Below are 10,951 nucleotides of genomic sequence, written 5' to 3'. Positions count from 1 at the left end.
CTTGATCACCTGGCTGAGCTGGTGTTTATAGGTTTTCCCTCTGTCCATTTACTTCCCCGCTGCCCCTTTGCATACTGTTCTCTTTGAAAGAAAGTCACTAAGTGCAGCCCACACCTGGAAGGCGGAAAATCAGCATACAGTGTTTAGAATTCTTCTTCACAGGAGCTTGGTCTATTCTCCTCTATCCAGTCATAGAATTCGGTCAGTACAGATTCTTGGATATAGATTTTATTCGTTGGGTTAAAATTCAATACAGTTTTATTTGTTCTGTGGCTCAAAGTGTTCCAGTTTGGGCACTTGGAGACTCTTTGACCTGACTCTTGTCTGCTTTTGAAAGATTCCCATCAATTGATATTGTCAGAGTTTGAGAAATTAGTTATTCTAATAGATGAGTAGCCCCATCTCATCATTTGAACGGTGATTGACTTACTAACAGATGAAGATGAGCACTTTTCTTTGGCTTATTTGTCATGCGTATGGCTCCTTTTGTATGGCATCTGTCCAGATCTTTTGCCCATTTGTAATGGGGCTTTGTTTTCCTGGTGCTTTGCGCTCCCTTATTTTGGTAGGGAATCAATAGACTGAGGAATCGGCGTGGGGCCATGACCGACTCTCAGCTTCGGTATGGAGGAGAATCCAACTCCACAACAGCCCGAGGTCGATTGCCACAAGACAGAGGTCAGACATGCCTCTACCCTCCACCCTTCCGTTCCCTATTCTGACACCAATCTTTCCTTCCACAGCACTCCACTTCTCTGGGTTCAATAATTCATTGCAATGGCCCCTCCGAATTCAAAGACCACACTCATGATGGTTAGAGAAGATACATGCTACCATAAGTTAGGACCAGAAAAAATTAAGGATACAGCCATTGGTCCACACCAATGGCTCTTCTCAGACAGCAGCTAAATCTCTCTTGGGTCCTCAGGCTCTGAGCCATGTGGTCTCTTTGTTTCTGCCTTGTTCAGCATGCTCAGCTGTTCTTTCTTGATGGTCCTAGGATTCTGTCTTCCTCCTGCTTCTGAGAAGGCTCTCTGATAGCCATGGGAATGGCAACACTGACCAATCCCTAACTTAGAGTCCTCTATACGTCTCACATGGTACTACCCAATCATTTGGTGGGTAGATAGAAGAGGCATAAGTACATCATCTCACTTCAAAACATAAACAAAATGTAGAACTGATAGAGAAGACGGACCTTTAAGTCATCATAAAGAATTGTCCTATACACTTTTACTGATTCATGTAAAATAAATCAATGAAGAGGCAGTTCAGCATTCGGTAAATCACTAACATCAGGACATGACATTTCAAACACACCACACCATTTGTTGAACACTTATCTTGTGTCAGGCAAAATCACCCTTTAATTATGTCAACTCATTTAATTATCAGAACAACCCCATACGCAGTAATGGAAGCTGTTGTTTTCTCCATTTTACAAATGAGAAAACCCAAAATCACATTCAGTGGAGAAGCTCCTAGCCTCTACACCATACTGTCTGATCGATAGAATATTTTAAAATGAGATCATCTAAGGCTTGTTTTCTTACACCGCTAAGGAAAGTATCTTTTAAATTTCATTAGGAGAGACTATAGAGACAGACGACTGAAGAGATTTCGTTCATCTTGAATTATGCAGACATACATGCCTCCAGTTTTTATTGGGTTTGCAGGAGACCCCATATAGGTCACTGAAGAAACAGAAGAAGCCAAGCCCACCGCCATCAGGTTGGTTCGGACTCTGAGCCCCTGGAGACCAGGCTCTCTAACGTCAAGTCCTTCCAGGCGCAGACAGCTTCACCTTTCTCTTACACCGTGGAGGGGGACTGGATAGATGCCAACACTTCCCACCCCCCAGATATTTAAATCTGAACTTATTTTGCTTCTGCTAACAAACAGTCAAACATATAACAACCTTACTTTTCTAAGCAACACAATAGAATTTTACAATCCAGTGGTTCTTCTTTCCCACCCCACTTCGGATCAGATAAATCATTGCCAAAGAGTCATTTGTTTCCTTCTTTGATAGGTGATTAATTCTTAAAAATTCCAAAAGACAATTACAGTCATGAACAAAACTGGGTCTGGAAAGACATCGTGGTGCACTCGCAGCTGGTGTCTGGCTCTGAGCCTAGCCATGAGGACCTTAGCCTGGAACTGGGTGTTCGGCTGTGCCTGGCTCTCTTCCAGGGGACTGTCAGTCACTCCGTTCCCACAGTGCCAAGCACTACTCAGGTGCAGGAAGGTTCAAGGTTTCTGTTCCCCATTAGTATTCAAGGCATACCAATGATTTGACAGGAAACGCAAGACAGGTTGCCCTGTGGGCTCTCAGGGCACAGGGAGTAGAAGTGTTGCCTTGTTTTGGGTGAAGAGTCTGCATTGACAGGGTGCTGGACCCTACTGTTGCTCCGCATATGCCTTAGCCTGGCCTTGGGGGTGAAGGGGTTCGCTTGGAAAAAAGAGGGAAGACTGAGCCACTTCCTGCCCTCTGGTTTCCACATTGCTTTAAGGGAAAAAAGAAAAACTTACACAGGGTTCTTGAATTGTGCTCCATTGTACATTTTTCACTTAAAAATAATGCTTTAATAAGCAAAATAAGAATTGCAGTCTAATAAAGGCATTCACATAAAATATTTGAAACCCGGGGTTTATAGGAATCCCAACTTCTAATGAACTAGTGAAAATTGGTGATTCCATGGCAGAATTACTGCGGGAGACCCGGTTCAATTTTGGGTCAAGCCATTGGAGGCTTGCATGCTCCTTTGATGGTAGACAAACTACAGAAGAACGCTCAGACGAAGACAGTTCATATGAAATTACTTGGTACGGCACCTCTATCCATAGACTTAGTAACGTCCACCAAACAAGGGGATTGGTCAGGTTTGCCATTCTGGTGTGTATACAGTGAGCCAGCTCAGAAGTAGGTATAGGGAATCTTATGCCCCTCAAGAAAGCAGCGCTCCAAGTAGAGTGTGTCTTTTAGACCCCAAGATACCTGCGCAGAGAGGCAGCGGGAGAGGCAGCAGTGGCAGTGGCATGATGAGCACTAGACAGAGCAGTGTGCTTCTGGGAGCAAGGAAAGCTATAGTGTTTGGGCAAGTAAAGCTCGAAGAGTGGGGAGGAGCCCTTTGAGTATTTCTCATTGCTAAAGGATCTTTTTACTACTTGCTGGGGCAGGGCAGAAGACAAGGGGCTACCTGGCTGAGGTTGCAGATGAGAGAGAAGTGTCTGCAGGCAGTGTAGAGAAGAGATGCCTGTAGGAACTAAATAATTTTTTTTTCATTTTAAATCAATTTTTAATTACTTTTAAAAATCATTTTATTAGGGGCTCATACAACTCGTATCACAATCCATACATACATCAATTGTGTAAAACGCATTTGTACCTTCATTGCCCTCATCATTCTCAAAACATCTCTGATGCTGTGTAGTCACCAGTGAACATCTCTAATAAGCCCGATAATCATGAGTGCTGTCTGTGAGTTCTGTGCAGACATTGCAATGGATAATGGGACTCAGCAGATTTATAAGGTGCTGTGGGAAGGAAGGCCGGTGTCAGAATCGGATAAAGCAGGTTGGAGGGTGGAGGCACATCTGGCCTCTGCCCGAGGAAGCATCTTGGAGCAGATGCAGAATTGGATTCTTCTCCCCGCTAGTGGAGCTGGAGGATGTCAAGCAGGACCATTTTTGCAAACAGCTTAGGAAGAAAGGACTGGAGCTTGATTTCTGAAATTCCGTCAACCGACCCCAAACAACCCTGGAGACGGTGTAGGACTGGGCAGGGTTTTGTTCAGTAGTGTATGGTGTCACCATGAGTTTGTGGCTGACTTGATGACGCTAACAACAATGATCTAGATCGTATGTTGGATCCATTTCAGACTGAAGATGTTGGTGAAATTCTTCAGTTTCTTCATCACTAGCTTTACTGGTTAGTGCATACATTTGAATAATAGTTGTACCGATTGGATTTTCTTGTCTACAGATAATATCACAGACAGCGTTGTATTTCAAGATAGATCTTGTAATGTCCTTTTTGACGACGAAAGCTCCCCCATACCTCTTCAATCATAGTAAGCCATATGATTGCCTGATTCAGAATGGCTAACACCAGTACATTTCTTCTCATTAACATCTAGGACATTGATCTTTATACATTCTAAGTACATGGATCAAGAGGCAGTTGTGTGAACAGAACAAGTGAATATTTCATGGTTTAAAATCAAGGAAGGGGTGTGCACGTGTGTCCTCTCACTATACTTAGTCAGTCTGTGCTGTGCAAATAATCGGAGAACCTGGATTATATGAAGAATCCAGCACCAGGATCGGAGGGAGTCTTATTAACAACCTGTCATATGCACATGACCCAATCTTGCTTGGTGAAAGTGAGGAGAACTTGAAGCCCTTGCTGATGAAGATCAAGGAGTGCAGCCTTCAGGATGGATCACAACTCAGTGTAAAGAAGACCCAAATCCTGGACAACTGGGCCAGTAGCTAACTTTATGACAATAGGCGAAAAGATTGAAGTCGTCAAGGATTTCATCTTGCTTGGATTCACAGCTATTGCTCATCCAAGCAGCAGTCAAGAGATCAAAGGACACATTGCATGGGGAAAGTCTGCTGCAGAAGATCCTTTAAAGTGTTGCAAAGTCTGACTCAAGCCGTGGTGTTTCCCATCACCTCCTATGCCTGCGAACAGTGGACAGGGACTAAGGCAGACTGAAGAAGAATCAATGCATTGGAATGATGGTGCTATTGAGGAGTATGCAAAGTATCATGGACTACCAAGAGAATAAAAAATATATTTTGGACCAATTACAGCAGGAATGCTCTTTAGAAGCAAGGATAGCGAAACTTCATCTCGTGTGCTATGAACGTGCTATCAGGAGAGACCCGTCCCTGGAAAAGGACCTCATTCTTCGTAAGGTAAGGGGCAGTGAAGAAGAGGAAGACGCTCAACAAAAGGGATCGACACAATGGCTGCAACAATGAGCTCAGACACGAGCACTTTTGAATCTGGCATAGGACAGGCCCTGTTTCGTTCTGCTGATATGAGTCCTAACTGAATCAACGGCACCTAACAGCAGCAACAACAAACACAAAAACAAAAATAAAGATGTAGTAGTCATGGATTTAAAGTTAGCTGATGGAAGTAATTTCTTCTATTCCCAACCTGGCAATTTTGTGACTATGGAATGACCTTATTTGTATGGGGGTCTAATTTTAATTCTTGCCTGAATGGCCTGTTGAGAAGGGGTTTTCTGTCCTAAAACCAAGACAGTGCGGGACGTACACAGAAGTGAGAGTGAGTGGGATGGGGCAAAAGAAGGAAGCTGAGGAAGGCATAGGGCATTGCTGGAGTTTGGCAGGGTCAAGGAAGATCTGTCATAAATAAAGGAGACACTGATGTTGGTAACAGTCTCCAGGCTTGAGAACCTAAAGCTTTGCTTTGTCAGAGCTTTGACTACAACATAGGACCAAGAGGCCCCCTGGGAGTTGTAGTAGAATTCTGTCTAGCTTACTATATCCTTAGCCCAATATAGATTTTTAAATTATTATTACTTTTTACCTTCAGCTTCTTACAAGACATTTGTGGATTGGATTCAGAAGAAAGTCACTTTTCCTCACAGGAAGAACTTGTTTTCTTTCTTTTAAACACGTTTTAGTTCACTACTTCTGTGGGTTTCTGAGACAGAAATGGTTTATGGGAAAACAATCTTTACAATGCAGAAGACCCAAATTCCATCCGGACACCATTGTTAAGAATATACCACAGGTGATGAACTGACATTGTATTGTTTTCAAGTGCGATGCAGCCAGCTCCAACCCATCGAGCTGCCCCGTACAACAGAAGGAAATCGCTGCCTTGCCCTGCCCCTTCCTCATGAGCTCTGTTGGAACCCACTGTAGGAATCCCTTTTGCTGAAGGTCTGCCTCCTTTTGCTGACTCTCTGTTTTACCAAGTGTGAGGTCAAACATGTGATATGCAGTCTCACTGTCCTCACTTCTGGCAGCATTGCTTTCTTTCTTTTCCTGGTATTTTTTTCAAGACAGATTTTTTTTTTTTATTATTCTGCCGGCAATGTGTAGAACACCTTAATTGTCTTTGTCAACCCCATCATTCATATCTAGCAATTCTTATTTAGTTTTGTCTTTTTATTCCTTGTCCAGCTTTGGCATTTTGAAGGTTAGTGAAGATAATATGGACAGGTGCACCTGAGTCCTCAGCGTGACATCTTTACCTTTTAATAATTAAAGAGGTCTAATGCACTAATTTGCCCAGTGCATTACATCCTTTGATTCCTTGATTGCTGCTTCCATGAGTGGTGACAGTGGATCCAAGTAAAGCAAAACCATTATTAGCTTCACTATCTTCTGTCTTTTACCATCATGATGCCTACTGGCCCAGTTGTGCGAGTGTCTTTTAAGCAAACCCTTTATGTTGCGTGTAATTCATACTGAGGGTTGTAGTTTTTGGTCTTCATCAGCAAGTGCCTCGTGTCCTCTTTGCTTCCAGCAGGCAAGATTGGGTCATTTGTATATCCCAGGTCGTTAATGAGTTTTCCTCCAATCCTGGTGCTGCATTCTTCGTCATGTATTCCAGCTCCTTGAAATGTATGCACAATATACAGATGGAATACAGATAGTTAATGGATACGACCCTCGCACACACCTGTACTGATTTTAAATTGTCTAGTTAGTATCCCCTATTATGTTTGAATGACCACTTCTTGGCCTATATACAGATTCTGTATAAGCAGAAATAAGTGTTCTAGAATCCCCACCCCTCCCCCCTTTTGAAAAGCTATCCATAATCTTGTGTGATCTACACAGTCTGATAGCTTGGCATAAACAATAAAAGGCAGGTAAACATTCTGCTATTCCCAACTTTCAGTCAAGATTCACCTGATATCAGCAGTAATATCCCTGCTTCCGTGTCCTCTTTTGAATCTGGCTAGAATTTCTAGTAGTTCCGTGTCTATGAACTGTTACAAGTGCTTTAAGTTATATTGATCACAATTTTCTCTTGTCCATGGCATTAATGATATTGTTGGATAACTTCTGTATTGTGTTGGATCACCTTTCTCTGTAAGTTGGCCAGGTAGCTGTCTTCCAATTTTTTTTTTTTTTGGCATAAACAAGGCATATACTTCCAACTATTTGTTAAAACATTTCAGCTGATATTCCATCAAGTTCTGCAGACTTGCTTTTCACCAATGGCTGCAAAGCAACCATTTCTTATTGTCCTTGTAACTCTGTGTGTTCCTTTTATCTTCTAGTTTACCCTATCTTCTTTTGATACTTTTTGTGCTGCCCAATATTTTGTCCATAGAATCTTTCAATATTGCAATTTAAGACTTGGGTTTTTTTCTTCAGTTTGACAATTGCTGAGTATGTTCTTCTTGTTTGATTTTTTAACTCCAGGTCTTTTCATGTTTCATTGTAGTGCTTTGTCTTCAAAAGTCACCCTTTGAACTCTTCTGTTCAAGTCTTTTACTTCATTATTTATTTCTACCTTCCGCGTTAGGCTTAGCGGTGTAGTGTTTATGCATTGGGCTGCTAACTGCAAGATCAGCAGTTCAAAATTACATGCCACTCCGTGGGAGAAAGATGGGGCTAGCTACTCCCATAAAGAGTTACACTCGCAGAAACTCACAAGGGCAGTTCCACCCTGCCCTTTGGGGCAGTTCTCCTATCAGGTTGCTATGAATTGGCATTGATTTGATGGCATCCATTTGAAACCCAGCTCTTTGGAGTTTTTTTGAGGTTCAAGAGCAAGTTTCGGAGTCTTGTCTGACATCCTTAAGCTGACACTTAGAGAAACCAATGCAGCAGCAACAACAAATCCCCAGAGCTTTCAATGACCATTTCAGTGTAAAAGGAACAGGGAGGATTCTCCCATTAAAGCATATATAATTCTGTCTCCAAATCAGAATGACTGCACAGTGGGAGGGTATCTATTTATCTCCTCTTTCCCTCAGGTCCAGATCCAAGTAAATAACTTCAGAGAGAATGAGAAAGTCCCATGTTCCCAAGAGAATTCTGACAGCTTTTCCAAAGATGGTTTTCCCAGCATGCCTTTTTTGCAATTGCACACTCATTTCTATTTTATCACCAATGGCCAATGACAATTTCCAATAGAGTGCTTATGATGTTCCGAGTACTTTATGTCTTTGTATGTAGCACATGTACTTTGTATCATTCAGTGGTTCTCAACTGGGGATAGTTCTGTTCCTCAGGGGACATTGGCATTACCTGGAGACACGTTGGGTTGTCACAACTGGGGGTGGGGGGATGAAAGAGGGAGCTGGGGATTCCTCAAAACATCCTATTGCATAAAACAGCCTTGCAAATGAAAGAAAATTTAGCATCATCGTTCAACAGTGCCCAAGTAGAGACCCTTGACATAATCCTAAGAGGCAGGTATTATTAACCTCACTTTCAGAACAGGACACTGAGATACAGAAAGGTTAAGATCACATAGCTAAAGAAGTGGCGGGCAGGTGACAGAATTGTAAACCTAGGTTATCATTTCCTCAAAGCCCAAGCTCTTTCCACCACACTCTGGAGCTACCCCTAGTAAACTTTTCTGGCCCTCGGCAGGCTCTGAGTATAAAGGGTGAACATACCGTTTGCTTCTGTATCCCTGGGAGAAAGACGGGGCTCTTTATTCCCATAAAGAGTTACAGCCTCAACAGATACATTGGATGGTATAAGATACAGCAAATAATAATAATATCTAATAAGGGTTCCTGAGGGGTAGGATGCAAGAGGGAGGGGATAAAAGGAAGTTGTATCAAAGAATTTAGTGTGATTATAACTCTCTAAATTGAAACTGAAGAAATCATTATTTTTTACCCCATGACTACAGTAGGCTGCTTATATGCCAGCTGACCTAATTCCATAACAATCTAATCGATTACCTTTGTTCAGCACGTAGCCTATAATCACACTGAACTCCGGTGAGGTGAGAAGAGTCTCTGTGTCCGGCTATGCTTTCCATTCTTACCACAGTCCACTACTCTCTTCTTACTTCTGACATCTCAAAGCCACGTTTAATACGTCAGCCATGGCCTTCAGCATATTTTGAACACTCCCCACGTGTATAAGTGTGCATCTCACATTTGGCACGTATGCCAATGCAAATCTTGAATAGCATTTGGATGCATCTGTTTGGTTGCCTAGAAGTGGTAAAGTTCTGAAAAATGCAATCCTGTTTCGGGCAACAGAAACTTTGGCTGTAGTGTTCTGTGAGAAGAATCCTCTTATCAGTTATTAAAAACATATAACTTCAGTAACGACCTAGTTCTCCACTTTCTGGTTTCCTGTTTCATTCTTGATTAGGCCTCATAGTCACAGTTTCATGAAACAAGGTCTCTAGGTGGTGGAAACAGTTTCCACTGGGCACTACAGGAGAAAGGCCTGGGGATCTCCCATAACAAGTAGAGAGAAGAAAAGCCTACGGAGAAGTTCTGTTCTGTAACAGAGGAGTTTAACACTGAGTGGAAACTACCCTAAGATGGCAGGGCTTGTTTGCTTTGGTTTAATATGAGGAGAATGACTGAAGTCATGTGTAGTGACAGTATATAAATACTTACAAGATCATTTGATGGGAAGCAAGAGCATGCACTGGTAGGAGTTCAATGATTTGGAATTAGACCTATGTTTGAATCCTTGCTGAACTGTTATAGCCATTGACTTCGACTCTCTTATCTGTTTCCTTCACTCCAGAATCAGGACAATGACATCTAGAGACATGGTTGTTGTAAGATTTGCATGCAGTAATGGCTGGCAAATAATAACCCCAGAGGGGGCATTATTTTGTTTATTCTTTCCAGAGGAAAGATATTGGTTGGCAAATATTGAGGGGCTGCTGGAACCAAATGACTTAGCTTTAATGATCTTCTTACAACTCAATTCTTAGTCCCCATATTGCCATTTGCCCTTTGATATCAAAGAGGAACTGACAACCAATTCGTTTCAAAATGTGTGTATTACATTTGACAGGTCCTATTAACAGTTATAAAGCAAACAACAGGATGGGGGTGGGGACTTGGACGGAGTGAGTTCAAGTGACAGACCTGGGAAAAGTCAACAGTAAAGATAGAACCCCAGTTTTCTAGTCACTGTACTAAAGAGAAGAAATTACACCGTCTGAGATTGCAGGCTAGGGACCGTGAAATGCTGCCATTCTTTCTTGGAATTGATCTTGCTGGTTTACCTCTTTGCTTGTTTCTTTTCTTATTTCCCCCTCAACGTCAAAATTTAATAATCAAATGTAAATGTTGTAAAAACTACTTTAAGATAGAAGTGGTATTGAACTGCAAAGCAGAACTGTAAAAGCCCGTGGAACGCATTCATGAATTGAAATATATAGTCCCGCCTGTCATTTCGAAATGCACATTTTACTTGTACTTCATTTGAGTGACCATAAGTCAATAAGAAGTTAATTCGCAAGTAAACACTCTCTTCTGAGATGGGAAGGCTATAAGGTAATCAGGCTGAAATGTTTTTAACTTTCTTTTTTTTATCCTTTCCAATTCAAACTCAGTGCGCAAATGTTCCAACACAGTAAGGTCCATGAATTAAAAGCTTGGCTCTCTGAAAACGGCCAGGCGTGCACTCAATCCACACCCCACCCCCGAGTCCAAAGCGGCCATGCCCAGAAAGCAAGCCCAGCGCCCGCAGTTTGTTGAAGACGGTGGTTCTGGGCGTCGGATCCAAGTGACCCTGGAGCCTCCACTCCAGGGTGGTTTGCAATCTGCGTCCAGATGTCCAGCGGACTGAGGCTAGAGATCCAGCGGAGGGCGGGTTTATTCTCACCCTGTTTACTTGTTGGCGTCCCGAGAACGCACCTACGATCCTCGGGCGCCTTGGACGCCTGGGGTGTGTGACCCGAGGGCACACACACCCCTGCGTTAAAAAACGCCAGCCCGAGCGCGGCACCGCG

The sequence above is a fragment of the Echinops telfairi genome, unplaced genomic scaffold, assembly GCF_000313985.2.
Source record: "Echinops telfairi isolate 266 unplaced genomic scaffold, ASM31398v2 ScPeMD7_23;HRSCAF=83, whole genome shotgun sequence".
Taxonomy (NCBI): domain Eukaryota; kingdom Metazoa; phylum Chordata; class Mammalia; order Afrosoricida; family Tenrecidae; genus Echinops; species Echinops telfairi.
Note: the sequence above shows the minus strand (reverse complement) of the source record.